The following is a 14,333-nucleotide window of genomic DNA, read 5'->3' as shown; positions in this document are numbered from 1 at the left end:
TACTGAGGTCAGAAGGGTTCAAAATTTAACAAAAGTAAGCAATATTTCATGTTATGAAAGTTATTTTAGTCTTGTGTTTACAGAAATTTGATTGTCTACCCAATACATTTATTTTAATTCCTTTAGTTTTTACATCTACACATGCATTTTTCCATTTTATTTTATACTACCACTTTTTCTCACAGTGATTTCATTTGTCAGTCAGAGCGTGTACACTATGTGACTGATTAGTTTTCCTAAAACGCGTGAGGCTTTCTGTAGACTCAGATTAGCGCCGGGGAAAGTAAACTGTCTCGGGGAAATGAGCGTTCCATAGACTGTATGTAAAGACAGAAATTATATCAACACTTCCTGACATTATGCAAAAGGGAAATGAAATATATTCGTGTAACATCTCAGTCTTTATACCTGTTATGTTACTTAAATTTATATTCTATTACCTCTATATTGTTATAGTGTTCATTGTCTCAGACACTACCCAAGGTAAATAAACAAATAAATATGTTTTAAAGGTGAAATGTACTGTATGTTTCCTAACCCATAAACCCTAAACTACTGTTTGAAATGTCTTTTAAAAAAATGAATAAATGATATCATTGATAAATAATAAGAAGAAGAATTTGTTAAGTAACAGCCAAAATTGTAAGGTCAGATTAACAACTGTGGGCTTTATGGATGGAAGACACTTTGGTGAAATTTCTATGAAAAAAAAAAACAATCAGTCCATTTTTGCTTGTTATCAGTCCAGAGTTTGTTTTTTCAGATCTTTAGTTTTATTTTCATTCCAAAAAAATTGTAAATAATACTGTAAAACAGCCACAACACTGATGTTATTGAACCAGTCCTAAAAACTCTCACTGACTCTATTAAATTTAATGCAACAGATAAATAAAATACAGCCAATATTACTTACATTTAAGTCATAGTAATAATATGCAGCCTCTTCAGTTTATGTATGATAAACTTTCAAAATTCAATTCAGTTTTATTTATATGGCGCCAAATTACAACAACATTCACCAAAAGGAGCTTTACATTGTAAGGTAAAGACCCTGCAATAATATAGAGAAAACTCAAGCAATCAGACTACCACCTATGAGCAAGCACTTGGTGAAAGTGGGAATGAAAAACTCCTTTTTAACAGGAAGAAACCTCCATCAGAACCAGGCTCAGGGAGGGGCTCCGACTGTTGCGACCAGTTAGGGGTGAGCGGAGGTAGACAGGACAAAAGACACACTGTGGAAGAGAGCCAGAGTTTAATAATAATTAATGATTGAATGCAGAGCGATGTATAAACACATAGAGAGCAAAGAAAAGGTGAGTGAAGAAGAAACACAGTGCATCATCGGAAGTTTCCAGCAGCCTAAAACTTTTGCAGTTTTAGCCAAACCATACAAATACAGAGTGTCTGTCTCCCAAATTCAACACAGATGAGGGGCCTGAAAGCTGAAGGCTCTGTCTCCCATTCTACTTTTAAATACCATAAGAACCACAACCAGCCCATTAGTATGGCACCATGGTACTATTAGATCTGTAGTCCCTGTCTGTACTCTTGGGTCAGCATTTTAGATCAACTGAAGGCTATTCAGGGAGTTTTGGGGACAGCCTGATAACAATGAATTGCAAAAGTCCAGCATAGAAATAATGAATGCACGAACTAGATGCATGACATGCATGAAAAATGGCACTGGTTGCGTTTTTATAACAGATACACAAAGTTCTGGGATGAAATGGCTGCACGGGCCCTAAAATAAATTACATTTGTAAGTGCCTCTTAAAAATTAAAAATTACTACATTGGCTCTAAAGTTTTGAAGTTCATTGAAATTAATTTTAACAAATGTGTATAGTTCCGCTCAGTCTTTTTGGTGAACAGAGAGGATTAAACCAAAATGTATTTTATTTCTGAGTGTTTCATATTTTTGAGGCTATGTAAAGACTACTCTACACTGTCAACAATATATGTCATTACTAATGTACTGTATATGCCACTTTTCTTTTGATTCTGTGAGTGTACTGTGATCATTTATTAAAAACCAACACCATCAGATCGGGTTCTCATACTTCAAGGAATGACAAAGTACAGGTTAGCTCAAAAATGATACAGCAGTCTATCCAATTATTGGGTGTTTTTTGTATCATTATGAGCTTTCTCTAGTACTCAGCTGCCTGATTTTGTATGTTTGAGCACTGTCTTAAAATTAAATTCATAAACAGCTCATATAAAGAACTGACCCTGGAGGGAAAATGTTATGAGTTTTACAGATGCTTAAGGTTGGCAAGGTAGCTTTGAGAAGTTAGCAAAACAAAAATAACCAACTTATCCCACGTAATGCAGGTGAGAAGTTTACGTAAGTGCTCTTGACTGCAGCAGTTCACTTTGCAATGCAGTTAGTGAACCAAAAAGAAAGATGTACACGAATTAGCAATCACAGTACGCTTCTTCTCTAATACAGTCTGAGCTGCAGATCTTAATCTGACTTAATGTGGTGTTGCATATGTCTCATATCTAACATGTGCCTCGATTGACAGAGTCATTAGTTCTTAACATGCACCATGTCTCTATATAATTATATTAAAATTAATAGAATGATTCTGCATTCTATTAATTTTGTGTGGTATTGGACATATATTTGTTTTATTTGTTTGTTTTTTGTAATTTAGGTGTGCAATTTTGTATTTTATAAATGTTGTATGTTTTGTCTCATTTTTATAGTTAGCTTGTTATTGTTTTGTCACTTTGTGGAAGTTTTAATTATGACCTGTCAGGGGACTGCAGATAGAAATTAGTCTCACGCAGACTGTGGTAAAATGCATCAAATGGTACCACGTGTTTAAAATTGTGCACGGTCCCTTACAAATAACAGTATTTAAGGCGTGTTTGATTAAACTTTTTCACATTTTAATCATAACATTAAACATTTGTTTGTTTCTGTAATTGAATTAGATTAATTTATGTCATATTTATTCTGTGAATTTTCATGATTTCATTTGAAAGTTGTGGAAACATACTCGGGTCTCTGTTTTAAATTACACTAAAATATATTTGCATACATTAAGTAAACAGGATGATTTGGGAGAGTTTGCATGGGGTCAACCTGGAAAAAGATGATAGAAGAAGTCATAAATAAAGGATCAAAACAAACATCTAAGTTTGTTTTGAAGTGGATATTACAGCGCAAGCAAAGAGATCATATTTAAGATTTGTTCCAAAACCTAACCAAACCAAAAACAGAGACTTTTCAAATCACAGAAAATATGTATTTTTGGAGTGGTTTGCAACAACACTGGAGGGTAAATAATCTTCCTTCACATGCCTAACATCTGTCTCTTCTGCAGGGCATGGACCTGTTGTGTGATGAGGAGTTCTGCAATAATAGTCCCGCATTAACATTCTCAGTTACGTAAGGAGGAGTTTATCTCCTATGTTTCCTTACTTACCACTCTAATGCGCAAGCACTGTGTGCTGTCAACCAAAGCTTCTTTTTAATGATATCTCTGTAGTATTACTCCTGTAATGATCCCCCTTACAAAATCTCATTCATACAATTCCTTTTGTTCCTTGTCTACTCATCTACTTCATATTTATTCAGAAACTCCTCATTAATAATCATGTATTTCCTAAGTTGCCTCTCACAAGTTTTACTCATATCTTTGACTAACACGTTGTGAAACAATTCATAGAAATCACCGAGCATGAGATTGGTGTTATTGCTTAAATGTGTTATGTGGTATATCCATACGGAAGTATTGACGTATTTCCCACCACCTTTCAAATCACATCAAACGCATGAGATATATCAAGACAGCTCTGTATCTGCCTCGATTTGTTCGATTGGTACAAAAAGTAGATAAAGAACTTCAAAAAGGATGGAATATATTTGCCTGCAATTTGCTTCTTGCCAAGATTACAAGTGCTGTACTGGAAAATTGTGTCGGTGTTTCCTACCGCTTTAAAGCACTTTCTCAATTCAATGCCAATCATGCATGATGCATGTTAAGAACCTAAATGCTTGCCACTATTCATCTTAATGGGCACAGTGAAAAGCTGAAACGCACAAAATGGCAAAACTGGCAGTAAAGTGGCAGGTGAAAGCTGCCTCCTAGTGTGTGGGAAAATGGTGATAAATACTGAAGTCTAACAAGAAGTGCAGGATTAAAATTTGTTGTTAAATGAATACTTTTACTTTCTTTGCTAAGAGAGACTGTATATACTTTGAAGCTGCTTTTTTAATAGCTAAACTTTAATAGCTAAACATACTAACAGGACTTGTGCAGACTGTAGAAACACAGGAAATGTTTTAACACCATGTTCGATTCTGTTGCGTGTTCACATGAATGCAACACTCCTGTAAAGAGTACCACTTTTATCTTTATCTTTAAAAGACAGTCTTTTTTAGTCATTATGTCATTACAGCTGAAAGCCGGAAGTGTGCTGTTAACAGTAAGTAATGTGGATGTAGAAAAGTGGAGTTCAATTCATCTCTCGTTGGTGGTGGTCCAGCTTATTCTCTGGTTACGACTCTCATTTACAACAAGACTTACATCTAACAAATACAGCGCACCATCATCAGCATTGCAGTGGAGCAGAGTGTCATTTTGACAAGTGAGCTAGTGAAAATAAAACTGCACTTCAGAATTAATCCTGAGGTATACCGAACCCCCGATTCAAAGAAGGATAATACTGTTCAACATGTAAGACAAATCACTGCGGAGATAACAAGTCCACTGTGTCACAGCTTTCATTAAAAGGTCTGTTTTTGCCTCACCTCTGTGACGCTCCATGTCTAATTTTTGCTGAAGGTGTCAAGCTTGTAATCAGATGAAACCAGAGCAGCTGACAAATCATAAATTTAGTGTATTTTCTGCCTCTTTGTGGCTGCGTTTGTGCTAAAAATGGAACTAATTAAATGTGTTGGTTGGATGTATTACAGCTTATTCTTTCTACTGCGGCCCTAGAGATGATTAACAATAATAGGTCAGGCCTTTAAGGTCAACATGTACAAAGCTTTGATGATTTCATCAGTCTCAGTTTCAGGAAAATATTGCATAGTTTTTATTGCCTAAACCTAACCAACCAAAGGAAACAAAAACAGGAAAAAGAACAAGGAAAAAGGAAATTGTAAAACACAGACCTTCAGATTTGCAAATAAACTGTAATCAGCTCCTAGTTGACAGAAGATGCTTCAAAGAGATGCCTTGTGTGTATTGGGTCTGATACCAGCCACATTTGATGCTCTGGAATGAGAACACATCCAGTTACCACACTAACCTCACATCCAGCTTTATAGTACGGGTTTCTGACCTCATGAGTCTAAACCTTATTTGAGTCTATGCCTAGATTTACTCTCATTTATATATATTTTTTTATTTCACACACCCTTTTTTTTATTATTTATCACAAAGCCAGTCCAAGTTTAGGGTCTTTTTTAACATTGCACAATACATCTATTTGCTCATTCATCTATCTTATTAAATTAATGTCGCTTCTTCTCTCCATTGCTTAGTCCAGATTAGTCCACCATTCATTCATCTCCCATCCCTCCAGCTTTTTTATCTCCCCTCCAACACATTTGCTCTGCCCGTCTATTAAATTATCTCTCCGTCTCTCAGCAGACCAACTCTCTTTCAGCTTGTACATCCTTCCCACAGCTCCCACTCTCTCTTAAAATATTCATTGATGCCTTAAACACTTTTTCTGTCTCTTTGACACACAACTAACTCTTAAATCTTTTATTGCTCCCTATAATCCCCATACACAACATCGCAAGTAAATTAATTTACAAATATACATATAATTCTTTGCTTTATTGGAACTACTATAGGTGCTGTTATTTAGTATAGCTTTCTGATGAGATGTTTTACTATTAGCTATAGTTTTATGGAACATACTGCATGTGTTATACCCAACAAACCCGTGAGTCACAACTTTCTCAGCTTGTTTCTTATTGGAACACTGATTTAACATTAAAGATAGTCTTAATTATCACTGCATAACACAAACTTGTATAATAAATAAATTACTTAAATCATTTTAAAAGTGTGAAGGAGGAGTTTAGCAGTCTGATGGTGAAGCAGCAGAGTTACTGTATTACTCTATCACTTGAAAGATGGTAGAGGAGTGAGCTGGCTGTGTTTGAGCTTGGTATTGTCTTTTCGTGTCTTTTGGGCTCGGCTCATCACACCAACAAGCTGCACAGCTTTTTGGTCTGCGCCCACAAGCCTCCCATAGCAGTTAGTGATGTTTCCTCATAGGATGCTTTTCTTTAAAAGTTAACAAGTTACTGGCACTGTGTCTCTTGTGTTTGTTATTTCAGCTTGTGCTACACTGGGTCTGAAAAATAATGAGAAATAAATGAGCGTCTGAGCTCCAGAACTCACAGCTGCATTTTCTTGAAATACCTAAACCTGTTGCTTGTCTCGTAAAAATTGTTCCATTTAAACGACAGTAAAGTCTGTGTTCAGTATAAGCAGCTTATTACTGCCATCAAAGAAAATCTTTTCTTATTTCTGCCTGCGTACAAAAATCTAACCAGACACAAAAAAAATACAGCGCACAAATGGGGGGAGTTATTGTTTTATCTTGTTCAGACAACACAGATGGGATAAAAAGAAGCGCTCCACCACTTTCCGAGCTGCATTTCGTATGTACCGTCTTGACATGAGATCTCAATTTATCTCATTAAATGTTCAAATTGTATTTCAGTCAACCTGCATATGGTGTCTGAGAGCTTCTCTCCTCATGCCCATTTCCTTGACCATGGTTCACTGATGTAGTGGCGCTGTAGGAGTATTTTTCATCTCTGCCATCATATTATATGGCTGAGCAGTCAAATCAAGTTCAATTTATTTATAAAGCACTTGTCACAAAGTGCTTTGTCACAAAGTGCTCCAAAGAAAATAAAGGACATGCAAACAGATATTGAAAGAAGGGCCAATAAAAAACAAAACCAAGCCCAAACTTCAGAGCTTCTGTTGAATTTGTGGCTTTAGTGACAACATATGGAAGCACACAGAGTCTGGAAGATACAGGCTAACAGGCTATAAGATAAGGAACTTTTTACTTCACTTTTTTACTTAATTGGCATCTAGCCTTAAGCAACGTTTCACATATTGTCTGAAGTAATGAAATGGGTGGAGCGGCATGGGAATATGAATACTGTGATGGAAAATATTGTGCAGTATTATGTAACAGCTTAAAACCATAGCGATAAAGGTGAAAGGGAACAGAGAAAAGTCCTGAACACTGTAAATGGCAAATGATCTAAGTGTCCATTGTAGAAGAAGTATTATATCCTACAAATGCAGGATTTTTTTTTAATCACTCGTACACTTGAGTAAAGTAAACAGAAAGAAGATATCCACAAACATACATCCCGTAAGAAAAGGCAACAAATGGCAGCAGTCATTTCATACATGCACTCACCCACTCACCGGCCACTTCATTAGAAACACTTTGCTAGTATGGGTTAGCCCCTCAGCTCGACTTCAAATTAGACGAGCTGCTGTACATTCCTCAGAGATTTTGGTCCATATTGACACGATGGTATCACACAGTTGCTGCAGATTTGTAGTCCACACATCCATCAAATTAAATCCATGAAAATTTCTGGTGTTTATTGAGCTTGCTAAGCAACAATACTCGAGTAGGAGTGTTCAAATGATGCTCAGTTCGTACAACAGGTCCCGAGGTGTGCTAAGAAAACATCCTCCACACCATTACACCACCAACAACCTGAACCAAATTCTGACCCTACCTTTTACCTTCCTGTCATCTTGAAGCCGTCCGGGCATTCTCCTATGACCTCTGTCATTGACAAAGCATATTGATCCAAAGAAATGCCGCTCACTGAACAATTTCTCTTTTTCAGACCATTCTCTGTAAACCCCAGAGATGGTTGTGTGAGAAAATCCCAGTAGATCAGCAGTTTCTAAAATACTCAGAACAGCCTGTCTGGCACCAACAACCATGCTGCGCTCCAAGGAACTTAAATCACCTTTCTTCCCCATTCTGATGCTCGGTTTGAACTTCAGCAGGTCGTCTTGACCATGCACACATGTTAACAAGCAGTTACACAGGCGTAACCAGCAGAACAGCCAGTGAATGTTGATAGATCTCACATAACAAACCACTAAAAAAGTCATAGGTATTTAAAAACTTTGATTTTGGGTCATTTTAAATGTTCAGCAGTTACGATAACTGTAAATGTCTCATAAGTTACGATAACATTAAATTGGTTGTAACTGTTATAGAAAAGTGTGTAATGAAAGTTAGACTAAAGGGTGTCTAATTTGCTCTTGGCTCAAGTTATGGCCTCTTAACCATTTTTTTAGATTGGCTAAAGACTCACCCTCCTTTGCTCTCTTTGTTAGCTGCTAGAACGAATTCTCTTTCTGTTTTGTTACTGATAACAAAACAGAAAGTAATCACTCATTAATTACTCACAATCCATGAAGAAACTGTTAGCCCCGGTAAAATAAAAGATCCAACTGGTAGGCCTTTATGTGATAAACTTGATATTAATGTGGACTTCTTCTTTTTTTTCAATCGTTTCCACATTTCCTTTTTTGTGTGTGTTTTCATGGTTTATTTATCCAGTACCTAGTTTTACGTGCAGCACGGCCCTATTTGGTAGCGGTGCTGGAATCCTGCAGGTTGCATGAGCATGCACGTAACAATGGCTGGCACTCTCGAGGCATTCTGAGACTGCACACAGAGGCAATTATTACTGAAATATCTCCCAGCCTCAAAGTAGGAGGAGAGGACGAGAGTGGGAAGTAAAGGCTGTCACATTTCAAATGAAGACAAGGGGTGAAAGGGCAAGCAATGTAGGGGTGAATGAGACAGAAACAAGGATTAAAGGAAAAAGGGGGAGGCGTGATGACAACGCAGGAGAAAGAAGATTATTAGGAAACAAAGGAGAAACTGTGGCAGCTAAGGGAAAAAGAGAAAACAGGAGGAGAGGTAATGGACGAGGCTGACAGTGTGAAAACTGTTAGAAGCAATTAGAAGGGGTGAGAGCGATTCAGACGGAGAAAATGATACAATGTTACAGAGAGGAAACTTTGTATCAATCTCTTAAGTTCGCACTTTTAGTCTCCTGAGAACAGACTTTATGGGATGAGGATTTTACACAGCTGAGGACTTAATATTGATTGACCCCGAACACGAGAGTGCACATAAATCCAGAGGCTGTGCTGAAATATAGATACGTATGGGCCATGCTTGTGTACCATGAAAATATAAGTCCGATAATTGATCATACTCTATGGACTGTTACAGGCAGAGGTTAGAGCAAATCAATCTACCAGAAAACAATGTTTATATTGATTGTTCATTGGTCCGGATGAGTCAAGAGATATTTTTTTTCTAATATGTTATCATTTAAGCATGAAGTCTGCAGTACTAATTGATTTATTTTTCCAGAAAAACAGCAATATTTCAGCATCCTTAATGTCATAATCATGTGTCGTGTCCCTTTCAGGTCAAATTCTCACACTGGGTTATCTTGAGTGGTTTTCCAAAACTGGGAAGCAATAATCGGTTGATTGATTTGCTGATTGATTTTCTGGTTAAATTGACTGTTGAACTGGTGTTTGGTTTAGTGGTCTGAATTTTTGTTCACAGGTTTTAAGGGGGGAAAAAATCACACTGATGATTAATGATGATAATGAAGCTTTTACCCAAAATACTGAAAGTTCTAATGTGTACATCTTCTTAAGTTAAATGTCATATTATAGCTACACCTGCAACTTATATATTTGTTGTGATAGTTATACCTTGTGATAATCATTTTGTTTTTATCTCAGCATATAGCAAGTACTGAATTTGTAAAATCACTGTGCCTGAAATTGATGTCCACGTATCGCAGCCTAAAGAGGGTTCCTGTTGTCATCTCACATCAAATAGAATAAGAAAGTCTCACTGCTCAGGGGCTGGAGCTTCTCTGTTTCTAAATATTTGTGAATCACATGAGCGCATGAGGTAAAGCTCCATTCCGTCCAACAACAACACTGGATTGAGGAGTGCGCGCGGCGTGAGAGGGATGTGTTCATGGCTGTGTGCTTGTGTCACGTAATTTATTGCTGAAGGTGCCGGTGAGCCACAAATAGCCACTGCACTGCCCACTGAATTGATACGGCAGCTGTTCAGTCGTGTGACCTGCAGGCACTGCTGGGCAAAAGAGACTTCTGAAGTGTCGGTGAAATCCTGTTGCTAGACTCAAACATCATTCTCTCTTTCTCTCTGTCAGCTCTTGTCGGGGTTGTGCATGAGCTTCTGTTTAAACTCCCTGTGCAGAAAACTGTGTATCAAATCCAATTTGTCACATCAATATGAATTTATGCAGCGGCAACACACCTCCTGCTGTGTTTACTTAAGCAGTGTTCCAACAAAATTACTGTCAGAATTTTGATTCTCGTTGAGAAAAAGACTTCCCTTCAATGAGGCCGTTCACAATAGTGTGCTGCTTCTCTGATTGGTACCTGCCATCATCTCAATCACTGCCACATTTCATGGCAATGTTACATAAAATGAAACAATAAAGGTTCCGTATCTATGTTTGCGCATTGTTAAAATTATGCAAAAAAAAGAAATCTTCACAAAACAGAGAACTGCTCTTCTAGAATGATGATGAACAATAGGTTTGTTTGTTTTTTCAGAACCTTTCAAGACAGAGGAATTAAAATGATTGATGTTGCTGTTGTGTGTGTGTGTGTGTGTGTGTGTGTGTGTGTGTGTGTGTGTGTACTCCCACTGAGGGTGACATATATATATATATATATACACATACATACATATATATTTGGGAAAACATCACACAATGTACTCTCACATGCAGACACACAAATGCAAATGAGCACAAGGATACTAAGTAACCAGGTTTAAAATATGCAATATGTATGTGCATGTACTACAAGCTTGCAAAGTCGCTTTCTGCACTCTTGTAAGTTTTCTGTGTGGAATTGCAGAGGTAAAAGGCTCATTCATGTAGCCTGTACTCCTGAAGTACATATATTTTTAGTCGAAGAAAATTAAAAAATTTAAAAAAAAATGCACTAAGTGGAGCTCAACAGGTTTCATAGTAATGCAGAACATGTTTATTGAAATACTAATTCCTAAGATTCAACATTTAAAATATATTCCATCACTTTTAGCCACTAAAGCAGCTGCTTAGGTAAATGATGAGGCGTTACGGTAAAACAAAGTTTGCATGAAATGCACAGAGTACAAATTTATCTGCAAAATTACAGTGAGGTTGGATTTTCACCATGTAATTGAGTTTTTTTACTCTCTCCATTCCCTTATTTTCTTTAATTGAGCTCTACAGACCCAAGCGAACTATGACTCGCGAGGCCGCGTTTCAATTTGTGAGAAACATCCCTAAACAGGCTGATAACTGCAAAGAAGCCATCCTGCTCCCAGAAATAGATCATTTTAAAAATAAATAAATAAAAGAACGAATGAGCTGAAATGGCTATAATTTAAAGATTAATCAGCTGTTATTGTATATTCCTCCAGTCCTATGAGGGGCTAAAACTAAGCCACTGCTGGATAATCCTCTCGGTCTAAAGCAGAAGAGAGAAGCTGAGTTTCTAAGATTACATTACTCCATGAAAATATTCATGTCACTTTGTATCAATATGCCCATTTATGTCACATAGCTCGAACAAAGTAACGAGGAAAAACAGTCTTGAGACGAATGATTAGTCTTACCAAGAGTAAGCTGGCATGATTGATTGATATCATTTAATATCTCAGTACAAAAGCGGGTCATGGATGGGTTTTATTTGTTTATAGATGATTCAGTAAAGCCCACTGCTATAGTCAGTGCTTAAAGTGCAGGCATAATGTAAAAGGAAAAAAAAATGAGATGAAAGTAAATCATAAAGTCGCACCTTCTTTGTCACAAGCTTTTTGTAGACTTACAATCTCTGAAGTGAAACCATAAAATAAAGTATACTTGTGGTCTGAATTTGAGATAGAATATTTTAGCTCTGAAAATATATGTCATTTGTGGTTATGCCTTTGTGTTCGGTTGTTATCATGGTTCATCCTGCAGCACCAGTTCTGCTTGCCAAAAGCAATGCACTGGAAGGTCAACCACTCGGTTACCCCTTGATCAGGGCCATTAGGGGTTTTCTGCAATATAAGAGGTTCAAGAATCGAAGGAATAACTGATGCAGTGGTCAGGTTTCATTATGACCTCTAGTTCTCAAGCTTGTTAGAGTTAATAGACCTAAAAAAAAGAAAAAAGGTGAGGACAAAGAAAAAACTTTTGTTTTGTATCAAACCAGGCATGCAAACAAAAAGAAGTGGGTAGACAATGATGGAGGTGAAGGTTAGAGTCTAAAAAGAGCAAAAAGCAAACAGGCTATGGTGACAAATGCACTGGCATATGCTTAAAGGGCAATCTAGGAGGGGATGGATTGTGAATTACTGATATATATATATACTGAACTAACAATGCAAGGTAATGTAAGTGAGTAAGAAGTTAAAGGCCATCATATTGGTGGAAGAGAAGGGCAAGTGGGAGTTCTAAGTCTGAAAGAACAGGAGAGTTAGTGCAGAAACAATAGGCAAGCAGAAAGGAATGAATCAACATAATGTATTTTAGCAATAATACATCATCCAAATTCATGCCAATTAAGCCTCTTTAAATTGACCTGAACTAATGGACTGAGAGACAGAGAGAGTGAAATACAATAGACAGAGAGAGAGGGGGATGGCAAATATTTCAGCGTGTATAAATCCACTAAGGCACAAGTGCCCTCAAAGAAAGAGGAGATGCAGAAAAGGACACGGAAAGGACACAGCAAATAAAAGTAAAAAAACAAAACTTAAAAGGTTTCCCACAGGTACTGTACGTGCTGCACCCATCTGAAGTCTGAGTCCATTTGGCATAGATTGTTTGTCAGCTGGCTAATAAGAACAACACTTTAGGGGCTAAGAAGGTCGATAGCAACCACTAAAGTAAAAGTACTCTTTTCACAGATACAGATAAGAGCTCTCAAATTAAAAGCCCAGGACTAAACATTTCTACTTGTGGGCAAACTCTGCTGTCAAAAAATCCAGTCCTGTATTTGCCACATTAGAGGTAGCATTGTATTTACATGAGTAACTTGGGTAAATTATGTTTTTTTTTTTTACTATATAATATATGAATATGATAAAATATAGAAAGGTTTCCTGTGAAGTCCTAGCAGCAATAAGTCTCTACTGTCCTACAAGTTTGCACCCAATAAAAATAACAGCGTTGGATCCAAACATCCTATTACATTTTAATAACCCATCTACTCCAGGAACCTCAACCACGATGCATATTAATTAATGTTTTCTGGCAAATGACTATGAAAGAAACTGGGGTGAAAAAGGAAAATTTTCATCTAGGAAAAACAAACACAGGTCAGTGTTGTCATACAAGCATTCAAAAACGGGAAATAGTAGGAGACAACAGGAGACAGGCTAACAGGCAAGCCCTTGTATCCTCAAAGTCAAAAATGTCCTGCAGGAAAACAGAAGAATGACAAAAATAATGACACATCAGGCTTCCTGTCCTCTGTAATACAGCACAATGTTGCAGGAAACAGTTGCACGGTAAAAACGTGATTTAATGCCCATGAAAATAGCTGTTCTCCTTTATTAAAACAGAATACAATTACAAAGCTGCTTATTCCACGTAATTCATTTCAAATTAAATGGTAGCCATGTCTTAGCAACACCCCAAAGATAAGGAATGTAATATCCACTTACCAAAGCAACAAAAATAAGGAGCGTAATGTCATAAATTGCCTATCCCCCCCCCCCCCCCCCCCCATTTAGTTAAGGAGGAACAGGAAGCTGAGCCATGTGAGCTCTGAACTCCTTGGCCACTCAGTGAAGTTGCAGATCTAATTTATTTTGCATGGAAGCCATAATTAATGCATGCAGCAGTGGGCAAAAACTTACATTTCTTGGCTGCTTTGCTATGTCAGGGAACAGTGAGTTAAGTTTAAAAGAGCTGTCATGTATAGAAATGTGTACAAGTACAGTCAAAGGTAAAAGTCCCGGGACAGCAGCAGAGTGAAAACGTTTGTCGTTGTTGGTGAAAGTGAGTCAGCATTTAACACTTTTCATGAATAAAATGTTCAAAGTGTAATGTCTTTGAAAAAAAATGGCGGGAGGGGGGCATTGAAGAAAAAATTTGACTTGGGATGGAAAATGTTTCACATCCTTTTGCCACCAGATATATTCTTATAACGCATTTTATTAGACTAAAATGTATGGTTAAAGTAAGTGCTATCTGAGAAATTACAGCAAACGAGAACCACGTGGCGTTTTGGATTGTTAGGGGGT

Source organism: Mchenga conophoros, linkage group LG16 (genome assembly GCF_057382185.1).
Source record: "Mchenga conophoros isolate Kocher_MC1m ecotype Shallow Benthic linkage group LG16, M_conophoros_male_GT1.1, whole genome shotgun sequence".
NCBI classification, from domain to species: Eukaryota; Metazoa; Chordata; class Actinopteri; order Cichliformes; family Cichlidae; genus Mchenga; species Mchenga conophoros.
The sequence above is the reverse complement of the archived record's forward strand: the minus strand, read 5'-3'. Positions refer to the sequence as shown.